The sequence below is a fragment of the Lactuca sativa genome, chromosome 6 (genome assembly GCF_002870075.4).
Source record: "Lactuca sativa cultivar Salinas chromosome 6, Lsat_Salinas_v11, whole genome shotgun sequence".
Taxonomy (NCBI): Eukaryota; Viridiplantae; Streptophyta; class Magnoliopsida; order Asterales; family Asteraceae; genus Lactuca; species Lactuca sativa.
Genome location: NC_056628.2, coordinates 17,398,128 through 17,410,700, shown reverse-complemented (window position 1 = coordinate 17,410,700; position 12,573 = coordinate 17,398,128). Strand labels below are relative to the sequence as shown.

At 38.9% G+C, this 12,573-nt stretch overlaps 1 non-coding gene across 1 annotated transcript; it reads left to right on the top strand.

The window, feature by feature from the left end:
• The first annotated feature begins 11,671 nt into the window (after nucleotides 1-11,671).
• On the top strand, nucleotides 11,672-11,778 carry LOC111906119 (small nucleolar RNA R71). Its single transcript, XR_002855099.1, has one exon. It is a non-coding gene; the product is annotated as a small nucleolar RNA R71 (small nucleolar RNA).
• The last annotated feature ends 795 nt before the right edge of the window (nucleotides 11,779-12,573 follow it).

Below are 12,573 nucleotides of genomic sequence, written 5' to 3'. Positions count from 1 at the left end.
GAGCTTTCAGATGGACGTATCTTGAGGAGTGGGTTCCGCACATACCGGGATCGCTCCGAGTCATTGTTGGAGGCTATCCGGTGATCTGGGTAGCTACAAGTGTAACGGGTTTGGCCACGTCAGCAGGGAATGCCCATAGGGGGGCAAGTCTATCATATTGTCGATGAAGGCAGATGGGGGACAAGGAAATCAACCACTTGATGATCAACGAGGAGCAGTGAGGGCACCGACTCCAGTTATCTAAGATTTTTTATACGCGCGTGTCATTTTGGGCATGGCCTGGATTGGTTCCAGAGCTTATATGAGGGAAATTATGACTAGGTTCCAGTAACCTTAGCTATCATGTTTGGAAAGGCTCCCGAGGCTGTCAAGGGAAGAGAGGATTATTGCTGAAGATTTGGTTAGACCATCTGACCTTCGGTCATCAAGAACCGAGTATAACAGTATTTAAAGCATCTAAATCCGTTGATATGGTTGGGGTTCAGAGATGCTAGCGGATTTTCGGAAGTTATGTTATTTTGGGAAAGGTCATTTTTGGTGTTCTAGATTTGTTAGGCGCCGCCCATCAGCAAATTAACCATTGGAACGAGAGAGAGGATGTGGGAATCCTTTAATTTTCATGTGCCAAGCGGACTTAGTCGAATCTAAGTGGGGGAGAATTATTCAGATATCCCGGATAAAAGCGAGTGTGAGACGTGGATGCATCTCACATATTCCTTTTGGGGAGGAAGGGCGGCCTCAGGGGCTGACTAAGTATCAGATATCGTGGGATGGAAGTTCGGGAAACTCCCCGACATTTGGATCACGTCCTTATGACATCATATTGCAGGCTTCGGGGAAGGGAACCAGGTAGTGTTCCAGTCGGTAATTGAGTTCAGTTTGGGAGGATAGACTACATGGGTGCTAAACATTGAGATGCATTCGGATTGATTGGTGAGCAGTAGGACCATGGGCAACGATCATGTGGCATGAAAGTGTTGCAAGACTACGGGGGAGCCGTAGCATTCACCATGAAAGAGTTGTAAGACTACGGGGGAGCCGTAGCGTTCACTAATGGACAGTCAGGATGGGAGTGTTGTCAGACTACAGGGGGCTGTAGCATTCACTAATAATCGGATGGCATGGGAAGTGTTGTAAGACTGCGGGGTAGTTGTAGCATTCATGAGTACTTTGAGCGATTGGGCCTACGGTAGATCAGTTCGCAAAGTCGTGGGAAAGCCACAACTTAGGTAAAATCAGGATCGGAGGTATTATTCGATGGATTATTCATGGGCGAGCGCGGATGGGTATGGGATTTCAGAATGGAAATGGTATAGACTATTGAGTCAAGGGTTGGATCTCGAGTTGCATGATCTTGTGGATAAGTGGCACGTGATGCAGTATGGCTACGGCTGGGTAGTCTTGGGTTTTGATCACCTGGAAACCTGGTGGTTGGACCAGATAAGAGACTGGTAGTCTCAGGGATCGGCTAAGGGTGATTGCCTAGCGGCCACGAAGGGGACGTCGGAAGTTTTGGTGTATTATGAACCTCGAGGTAGTAGCGGGGTGTCGACTGGTTTTGGAAAGGATTCCGAATCAGGGTTCGTGCATATTTAACCAGGAAAAGACAGGTCGAGGGAGGTCGGGTATGATGTAAGACCACAGTTGTTCTTGTGGCATTCATTTTTGCGTCGGATTCAGTGGCGACGGGTTGTCAGCCTGTCATGATCGGATGGATCAAGGGAGTGAAGGAGTTGAGAGAAAAGATATCGTCAGGGCGGTTATTGTCAGACGAGGTGTCTTTCGGAGGTCATGTGGGAATGTGGAGCATGTGTCACTGGCTCAGCAATCGAGAAGGTGTCCGGTGCTTCAGATAGTTGACAGTCAAGTCGGGACCAGGGAGGTCCCAGTAGTTCTTCAGAAAAGCAGTTTCGTAGTAGCGGGAGGTTGTTAGAGCCACAGTAATAGGATAACTAGTGGAAACTAGTTCCAGAGAAATATTTCGTTCAGAAGTCGTGGGAGAGACTGAGTGAGGAGTCCTTGGACTCCACAGTTGAGTTGAAACTCGGTGTTGTAGATAACCGACGAATGATTGGAGACCAAGAAGCTCTCGAGATATTTTGGGAAGCAACCATATAGCAGTTCGGTGCTACCAACAATAGTGACCGGCACCGAGAGTGGCTAGAGTGATGGTCACCGTGAAGGGTATGTTCCACACAATGACAAAGGAAATGGATAGCTATAGAGGGCAACCTTGGGGAGGCCAGAAACGTACGAGGAAAAGGTAATAAACCCGAAGAATGTTTAGCCTAGGTACTCAGGGAGTATCGGATGGATTGCCAGTTGAGCAGGGGGTGTTCTCAGGAAGGTTAAGAATTAGATTGTACACATGGATTTGACCTGTAAGGATTATGCCATCCAGAATGATCGGGCAGAAGGCTAATAGGGTTAGAGTCACCAGGAAAGGTGTTGGAGGTGGATTGCAGGTCAGTTAGCCATAGTAAACGTCGAGGACGAAGTTTAGTTTAAGTGGGGGAGAGTTGTAACACCTGAAATCAGAAAGGCCAAGAAAGGGAATGTAACATCCCAAGTCAGAATCAAGAGTTCAAGGGGTAAAGTGTAAATAAAGAAAGGGACTCGACGAGTAGGTATTCCGACTCGCCGAGTCGGAGCGAGATTTGGTCGCGAGTTAAGTGACCAACTCGCCGAGTCGGTAGTTGGACTCGTCGAGCTGGTGTTGAAGAGAGAAAAACCTAATCCCGGGGTTGTGCCCTATATAAAGAATATGATGTTCCTCCTTCAGCCTCTTTACCTTCCCTTTGAGTTCCAGAAACCCCAAAATTCATGTGAGGCTTCATTGTTGAGGAGTTTGGGGGCTTATAAGAGGAAATTGGTGGAAGGAGCATGATAAATTGGAAGCTAGCATCAAGGGCTTGTATAGATATGTGATCTACATCAGTTTTGGGCACATCTCTGAGGTAAGGAGCCTTATCTTAAGCTATTTTCTTTTGGTTTATCCTTGGTGGTTATTTTGGGAATCCCTTAGCTTGTTTTGAGACCTATCTCGGATTTGGGAGTTAGATCTGGGGTTACTGGTCCAGATCTAGACTCATGATCGCTTAGAATGTCATAAAGCTTCAATTCTTGGGTTGTTGGTAAAGCCCCTTTGTCTAAAACCCAAGACTTAAGGTGTTTTGAGCTTATATCTCCTTGGTATCACGTAAAGTTTGCAACTTTACATAAGGGATAGCTTGTAGAAGGGTAGATCTATGGATTGGAGCCCCTGCATGGCTTGAAAAGCCTTTGAATGGATTGAGAACTAAAGATACTCGGCGAGTCACATGAGTGTACTCGACGAGTTGTATGAATATGTGCATGAACTCGGCGAGTTGGAAGAACAACTCGGCGAGTCTGTTGAAGATTGCCTTGGACTCGGCGAGTCTATTCTTGGACTCGGCGAGTCTGTTCTTGGACTCGATGAGTCTGATCATGGAACCCTAACCTTTTCTAGTTAAGTCATAAATCGGTGAGTCGACGGACGACTCGGTGAGTTGAGCAGGATGGGACTCGAAGATTCTTGGACTCGACGAGTCAGCGGGTTGACTCGGCGAGTAGAGTCATTCAGGAAGTTGACTTTGACTAAGGACTTTGAATTTGACAAAGAGTTGACCAGTTGACTTCTTGGGGTATTTTGGTAATTAATGGTATTTATTGAGTTCAGTTATTTGGTGTTGACTAGTGGTGGGGTTCGTGTCGGTGGTTGGAGCAGCGTGATCTTATTTCTTCAGCCGACAGTTGCAGGTGAGTCTTCTCACTATACCAATGGGTCTAAGGCACCAAGGCCGAACCATTATGTGATTATGGTTTATGTGTTAGCCATCTGTGATTTGATATGTTATGTGATTATGTGTTATTGCATGGAAGACCCCGGGGGGAGTCCATGGCATTGGATATAAGACCATGTGGGGTAGTCCATGGCATTCCTTGGTAAAGACCATATGGGGTAGCCCATGGCACAATGGTGTAAGACCCTGGGGGAGCCCAAGACATCCTTACAGGTTATTTGTGTTATGTGTAGTTATTCTATGATACATGATATGTTATGTGATTTGTGCTATGCTAGTTGTCTTTGTGATACTTGCATGGAAGACCTCGAGGGGAGCCCGTGGTATTGGATATAAGACCATGTGGGGTAGCCCATGGCAATCCTCGGTTAAGACCATGTAGGTAGCCCATGGCACAATGGTGTAAGACCCTGGGGGGGAGCCCACAGCATCCTTACAGGTTTTTGGTATACATGGCTTATGTGTTATATGTAGCTTCTTTAGCTAGCAGGAAATGTGATACAGGTAGCTTTTATAGCTAACATGATATGTGTTATGTGGATTGTGTGGGTGGGGTATGCTCTGGGGGACTCACTAAGCTTTGTGCTTACGGTTTACAGTTTTGGTTTCAGGTTTCATCAATTTGGAAATGAAGGGCTCGGATTGATCGTTGTGCACACACCTATGATTTCCGCAATGACGGATTTTGGGATGAACTTTGATAAATGTTTTACTTAATGAGAATTTGGCATGTTTGAAATAAATGGTATCAATGTTTTAGCTGTAACCAAAAATGAAATTTTTACCCCTGATTTTTTTGGGACGTTACAATATATATATATATATATATATATATATATATATATATATATATATATATATATATATATATATATATATATCCCTTGCTGTATACATTAAAGAATCATAAGGTTAGCATTATGGTCCCTTTTTACTGAATGTACTAGACCCGACAGTTATGTTGTCGTATGTAAAATGTATGTTTTCCCTAGTTTATAACTATCTAGACTCGAAAATAGTTTGAATTAACTTCCAAGTGGTACTGTCACTTTACGAAAGTAATGAGAAATGTAAGTACTGTAGTATTGTAAATAGTAACTACTGTTGTACTAAATGCCTTAAATTGATTATTAAGGTATAATGTGATGGCTACATCCCATACTAAACACTCTTCCTATCGAAAGATTATGGGACCCACACACGACCTCTGTAACCAATTGCAAGCCGTGAACATCCACATTAAAATTATGTGATCATGTATACCTAATCTAACTATCACCTTTTGTTTAGAACAACGCGTTAGTGATTCATTGGTATAATTAGATCTTGTAATAGTGCCATGCTATAGCATCTTAGTACATTCATTCTGTTATAGTATCTTAGTATGTTCTGTTTCTCATATAGTATGTTTTGTTGTGTAGTATGTTGTATGTAGGAATAGTATGTACTAGTGTATAGTATGTTCTCTCTGTTATCGTGTATTGTATCTAGTATGAACTGAACCCCTAAACTATACACATTATAGTTTACTAAAATTCTACTTGAACTGTTATTGAAAAGACACATTTTACTACCAAGTTATGCTTGTACTTTAAAAACAGAGTTTTGTTAAACTATAAAGCAACATAACTATAAAATTGCTTTTGAAATGTTTTGAACACTCATAGACGACATAAGTAACATTTTCAAAAGATGTTTATAATAAAAAGTTACACAATTATCATTTTTTTCAACTTCTATTCCCCCCTTAAAAGCATTTAAAACAGTTAAAAGATTCATTACGGGGTATGAACTCACCTGATGTGGGTGATTCAAACGGATATGCGTGTAAGGATGAGAAGTTCCACGAATGAAGTCCCGAGACACAATAGGTCCTAAATGACATATAATGACATATATCGACAAGAATATAGTGTTTATAAACAACTATATGAAAGGAAACACCTTCTGGGACTAGGAAAACTTTGACCAAGTGTTTGAATCACATGTGATTTGAAAATACCCCACACTTGACTTTTGCTTGCCCCCAAGCAAAACTGAATTTTAACACATTAGAATCACATAAGACAACTCCAATCGAACTCATCCATTATGCCAAGACCGCAACGCATGCATTTGTATCTAAAATTTTCCTAATAACCCCCCATACTCCAAATACTCACAATCCTCATAAACATTCGCCCACGTTTTCCGAACAACCCAGCATACATAATCTAGACAATTACAATTTATGATACCACATTGGAGCTCTTTTGGAATTCTTCACTTCTTTGACATTTGATCTTTAATTTTTGGGTATCTTCAACTTTTTGGATTTCATGGAATTTTGATCTTTTGATCTTCAATTTGATTGCTCCAAAATTCTTACAACTTTTCTTGTAATTCTCTCTTTTTTTTACATGTACCTCTCTTTTTTCACTCAAAACCCTACATGCTTAAGCAGGGGCGCTCAACTTCAACCTTTATTGGTTAATGATAATAATTTTCCTGCACATTTCTGGTACACGATGCTAAACATATTGCATCCTTCGGGCTAAGCAGGGTCGTGTTTTTGTTCCATGATTTCACTAGAATAAGGAAGCCACAAATGTAGTAGAACGTATATAGGCTCAACTAAACATTTGGGTCTTCATGCAATCATCAAATTTAATACTAGCATGATCCCTAATTGCTTTTACCAAAAATTTCTAATTTAGCCCTAGCAATTTTAATGCAAAATTTTCAAAATTTATCATAAATTAACTAAAATTTTAACTAATATAACCAACCCCCTACCCCACACTTACTTTATGCAATGTCCCCATTGCATATTATGCGTGATAAAGAACAATAAAATAAAGAGGGAATTGGAACAAACTCCCCTGGGATAGTAGTTGCGAGGTTGATCTTCTTTATTTAAAGCTCCATCTTCAGCTGACTTTAGACATGGGAACAGCTCATACATGCCTTGGGTGTCATTCGTCTCATGTGGATGACAGCTCCAAAATATCGAGGAAAAAGCTTCTTGGAAATGCTCGGAAATGATCTTCAAAAATATAGACAATGTCGCCTTAAATTGAATCAAATCGTTGACTCGAAGATAAAAGAATGAGCAACTTGTCGAGTTTTATGTGGTGACTCGCCGAGTTGAATTGTCATATGTGGAGACTCGTCGAGTTTTATGTGGAGACTCGTCGAGTTAGTATTATGCACTCGACGAGTTCTTGACTCTAATTAGGTATTTTCTTCTTTCCGCCTCAGCTTTAATTTTGTGTTCAAGGAGAGTATCAAGGTAATACAACTCCTCATTTTCTTCAGGAACGAGACTCTTTTTAATCAAATATAAACATCGGACTCAACATATCGCTCAAAGTCTTCTCATCTTCTTGTAAACGACTCAACCCCTCACTTTAATTACCTCACGCTTTAAGAATTTGCTCTAATATCACCCTAGCTTCTGCAAAGATCAAAGACAAAACCACGTAACAAAAAGGAAAACAAACATCAAAATAAAAATTCCTAAATTATCCCTAAATACTAGAAGTTTAAAAGAAAAAGAACAGAAAACTCTAATGACGGGTTGCCTCCCGCAAGCGCTTCTTTTTGTGTGAGTCTTTAGCTGGACTCTCAACTTAATAAAATTCTAATAAATTCGATGCCCATCCATCCATTTCATTTAATATTTTCTTTGGTGGACCAATTTGTAAAATTTGGCTCTTTGCTTCTATAATTGGCCAAATGAACTTGAATATATAAAACCCAAGAATTCTGACAAGGGTTGGGACCGGTTGGATACTAATCAAAAATGGATCGTGATTTTGAACTTTCTCCAAAGTTGGAATCGTCACCCCATGCTTTGAAACACAAACCGGAAATACAGGGGGCCATGTTGTGGTAATGGTCAAACCATAGCTTGGTTCCTGCAATTCAGCTTGTTCTTGTTCTTCATTTGACCCTTCTGCCAGCAACCTTTCCAGCTCCTCCAAATCTCTTTCTGGATTAAATTCTTCATCTAGTAAGTTTAGCTCTTGTGACTCAAATTGTTCTTGATCGTTAGACAAGATGCTATCTAACCATTTATCAAATTTCCTCAAATCTTCATCTGAGTCAAACTCCTCATCTTCTTGCTCAATTTCCTGCACTACTTCCTCAAGAAAAGCATCAAAAGCATCGAGATTTGGAAAACACATAATAAATAAAAATAAAAATAAAAATAAAAATTAAACTAAATAAAAAAAATAATCAAAAAATAAAACAAATAATAACAATTAGCAAATAAAATTAACTATTTAGAACAGTTCCCTGGCAACGGCGCCAAAAACTTAATGTGTGTGAAACGAACTAGTTTTAATCCTACTAACTTAGACACAAAATAAACACACGAAAGGCAGTGTACCTATCGATTAGTAATATAGTTCAAGCAAGTAGGGTATCGAACACAGGGAACGGTAAACAATTAAAATAAATGCTAATATTATCTAAATAAAACAAATAACAAAAAGGGGGTTTTCTCTAGTTTTACAAGACTAGAAACTTAATTAGAATAACCAACACACAAATTAACTAACTAGCAACTAAAACAATTAATTACCAACTAAATTCAATAGTAAAGAGGACTTCTGTTTAGGTACGACTCATTTGTTCCCATGGATGATTTTAATGTATCAGATTAATTCTTCATTGGCTACCGATTAAGATAATTAGGTTCACGTTCGCTATCCCTAATTCTTAGAAAACAAATTAACTCAAGCAATGGCCAGTTGTCTAAATTAACGGGTTTCATAGATTATTGATTCGGGTTAAGTAAGACTTGTAGTGGTTAACTAAATTGGCCCTTCAATTAACCTCTTGTCGATGTTCATCCAACAAGCTTACACATTAACTTACCTATCTTCTAGTTAATTCTAGTTTCACGTTCGTTATTCCTAGACATACAACTATGTGGTCACAATAAATCATATGAAATTAATAACTAAGAGATGTTCATACAACTTAATTACTGATTTATTAGCAGAAGAATAGTTATTGTCAACACATAATGTTCTTTAACAAGCTTAACAAAACAAAATCACCAAATTGAATCAATCCAATCATAAAATCAAACCATATTTATAAAATCATCTATCCTAAACAGAAGTAATGAGTTTTTAGCTCATATCTACAGCAAATAACAACTCAAAAAAGAAATCAATTGATGTAAACATAGTTCAAACAAGAGATTAGGTAAAGAGTAAACTTTATTTTGCCTTGATTCTCCTTAAAATTGAATGTAGGGTTGATTCCTTAGGTTCCCACGCTCCAGCAGCACCTTTAGTCGACAATTGGCCTCCAAGGGTTCACCTATATATTAGGGTATCGATCTGAAAGTCCCTTTATATATATTTTCACAAAACAGAGGCTACTCGGCGAGTCCAGTGACCTACTCGGTGAGTCTGTCACTTAAAACCCGTGTACGGCAAGTCAGCGCGTCCAGAACCGCGAAACTTCTCACCAACTCGGCGAGTTGATGGCCTACTCGCCGAGTACGTTTGGAATCATCATTTTCTCAAAACATGAAAGTCGTCCGAAATTGTGTCTAGTTTTCAGAACATTTTGAATCTTGTCAATCGGAGTTACGGTTCATGAGATATGGCCAAAACACTGACGAGGGGTCAAGCTGTCCAGCAACATCCTTCTTTCTTCAAAATCCAAGATCCAAGCTTCCAATCGCTAGTTCCGCTTCCTTTTTCATCCGAGCATGTAATTGTTGCTGAAAAATGAAATTATAAACTAATTAAGCACCTTTTGTTCATTAAATGAGACAAAAGCAACATAAAGTATTAAGATCATGCATGAATTTTATAAGTAAATATGCCAATATCATGATTCAACAAGGAATGTGAAATGGCACTAAAATGAGTTTACTACCATGGTTTTACGGCCCAAGGGAGTTTACGGCCGTAACTTATGGTCACTCATGTATAAATGCAAGTTTGAAGGCTAGGGAAGGTTTAGGTACTTTTGCTCTACACTAGGATGAGAAAGACCACCTTCATTGAGGCTTTTGATGAGTTTACGGCCCAAAGGAGTTTACAGCCAGAAAATCATGACCATTTATGTTTATGAGTGTAGTTTAAGGTCCTAAAATCATCAAGGAAGGGTTATGGGTGACACGCCTTGCATCTAGGAGGGTTGATGGTCTATACATGCTTCAACATTGAGTTTACGGCCAAGGGAGATCTTGGGCTGTAAACTCAAGATGCTCTTAGGAAAGTGTATGTTTCAAGTCTCTAAGCATTTTTCCTAACTAGATATGAAGTATAGGGAAGAGTACTTACGATCTAGAAGCTTGAAATGGTTGGTATTGGCCAAGAACACTAGTGTGTGCTCTTGGTGTTCTTGGTGAAACTTGAGGATATAAGAAAAGAGTGATTTCCATGGATGAAATCATGTAAGGATACTAGATTAAGAGGTGTATCAACAAATCTAGGAAGAATACTTACATCTTTTGAAGATCTAGGAAGAAGGTTGGATGATACTTGAGAGGATTTGAAGAAAAATCGGCCAAGGAAGGAAGAAATGAGAAGAAATGACCAAATGCCTTATATATGCACTCGATTTTACGGCCACATGAGTTTATGGCCGTAAACTCATGGTCTTGTGGTCGTGAAATCATTTAGATGAGGTTAAGGTTCGATTTGCTACACTATGGTTATAGAAGGTATTTTTTAACACTTATTCCTTAAGTGTATTAGGCTCAAAACTCCTTAGAGTGGCCTTTAACTGGGCGATAACTCAGTACTAATGAGTTTGACACTCAGTTGAGTTGATTGACTGTGTCTTAAAAGCAAAAAAAATTCGGGTTGTCACATTTATGCTAATGATTCAATAAATGGGGTATTAATTGGAATACCTTTGAATTGGTTGATAAATATCTTGTGCTCTTGCTCCAATGGATATGCCCTTACTAGAGAAGTAAAAGGTAACGGAGGCTGAAACGGTTTAACAGAAGAATAACTTTTCTGTTCAGACTGAGCCCATGACGTGAGCATCTGTTGCTCACATCGTGAGAACTAGGCATTAGCCCTTTTTTTCTTCGATCTTCATTCTTTCTGGTAGTGGATCGGGCTGTTTTAAGGCTTCATTATTGATCAATACAAGCTCTGAATTAGTACCTTCTTCAGTGGTTTTTGCCATGACATGTGGTTATGGTTTTGGATTGTGATTCTTAGATAGTAATCTTTCGTTAACAAGTGTAGTCAATTGCCCGAGTTGAGTCTCAATATTTTTTATGGAAGATTGTTGATTTCTAATAGTCACATCAGTAGCATCATGTTGTTTTTCAAAGGCTTCCATAAACCTATTAATCGTTTACTTAAAGTCCATCTTCTTATCGGGTGGTGGTTATTACTTTTGGTCGTATCCACATCCAGTTTTCCAATATTTTTCTTCTTGTATCCGTCATATGCAACCATTATTTCTTTGGATTTCTCCAATCTTCATCATATTTATCACCACTTGAATAACACACTTTCGCTTTTCTATTTCCATGTTCATCCATATTGCAATCTTTGGTTAAGTGTGGCCCATTATAAATATCATACCTCACTCTTATGACATGTATAGGTTGATGCATTTTCGTCATTCTTCAGTTCATATTCTCTAACTTAGCCATAACATCCTCCAAATCTCCTCCATTTCTACTTCCTTTTAATATAGTCACATCCTCTTGTGGGTTATGTTATTCTCTCAAGTGCTTTGTGAATTCTTCAACCAAATCTTTAGTGGTGGTTGGATCTTTCTTTGTAATTAGGCCTTGCGAATCAAGGAGTTTCCTTGTTGTAATATTCACCCCATGATAAAAAATATAGACTACTTGTTGCACGCTCAAGTCATATTGAGGACAAGTTCTCAAAAGGCCTTTATATCTCTCCCCAACTTCGTATAAGGATTCTCCATCTTCTTGTTGAAAATTAGCAATCTTTTTCTTGAGTTTGGAGATTTTTGATGGAGGTCTAAATTGATCAATAAACACTTCACGAAGGTTCTGCCAAGTTCTTATTATTCTAGGTGATAAAGATTTCAACCATAGTTTTGCTTCTTCAATGAGATTTACTAGAAGCATCCTTGTAGAAACGCATCTCTTGTGACATTTGGAACATTGAAATAATTACCAATGTGCAAAACTTCATCAATATGATTGAATGCATCTTTGTAGTCTTTCCTGTAAAATGGTATGGCTTTGAGCATAAAAAGGATATGCCCTTTTCGCTCAAAACCTGTTGTAGCTGGAATCTTGGGTGGAACTAGACGTGGTCCTTTTCCATTTCACAATCTCTTCTTATACTCCTCCATTGTCATTTAGGTTATATATGTCATCTCTTCGACATTGCTTTTTATCTTTTCTTGTGAATCCTCCTCGGTAGATGTTTTTGGCTTGTACCTTACTTTTTTCACTCTTGAATGTGTCAAATTGGAAAGTGCTATTTGAATCGTCGACCTTTTTGTTGTTCTTTTTGGGGAAAGCTAACTGTGGATTTTTAAGTGGTGAAATTATTGGAGTTTTATATCCTCGGGTCATAAATCACTGAAACAAAACAAAATGTGTAAAAACAAACTAGAAAGAAAATAAACAAAAAATTGAAAAGTATTGAACTCACATCGTGAGAGATGTCCCTCATGTCATGAGAACTAAACAAACAAAAAAAATAAAAATTTTGCAGAAAATTAACTTTTTGCGGTTTTTACCCCACAAAAAGGAACAATTAACCTAAAGCAATTAAATTAACAA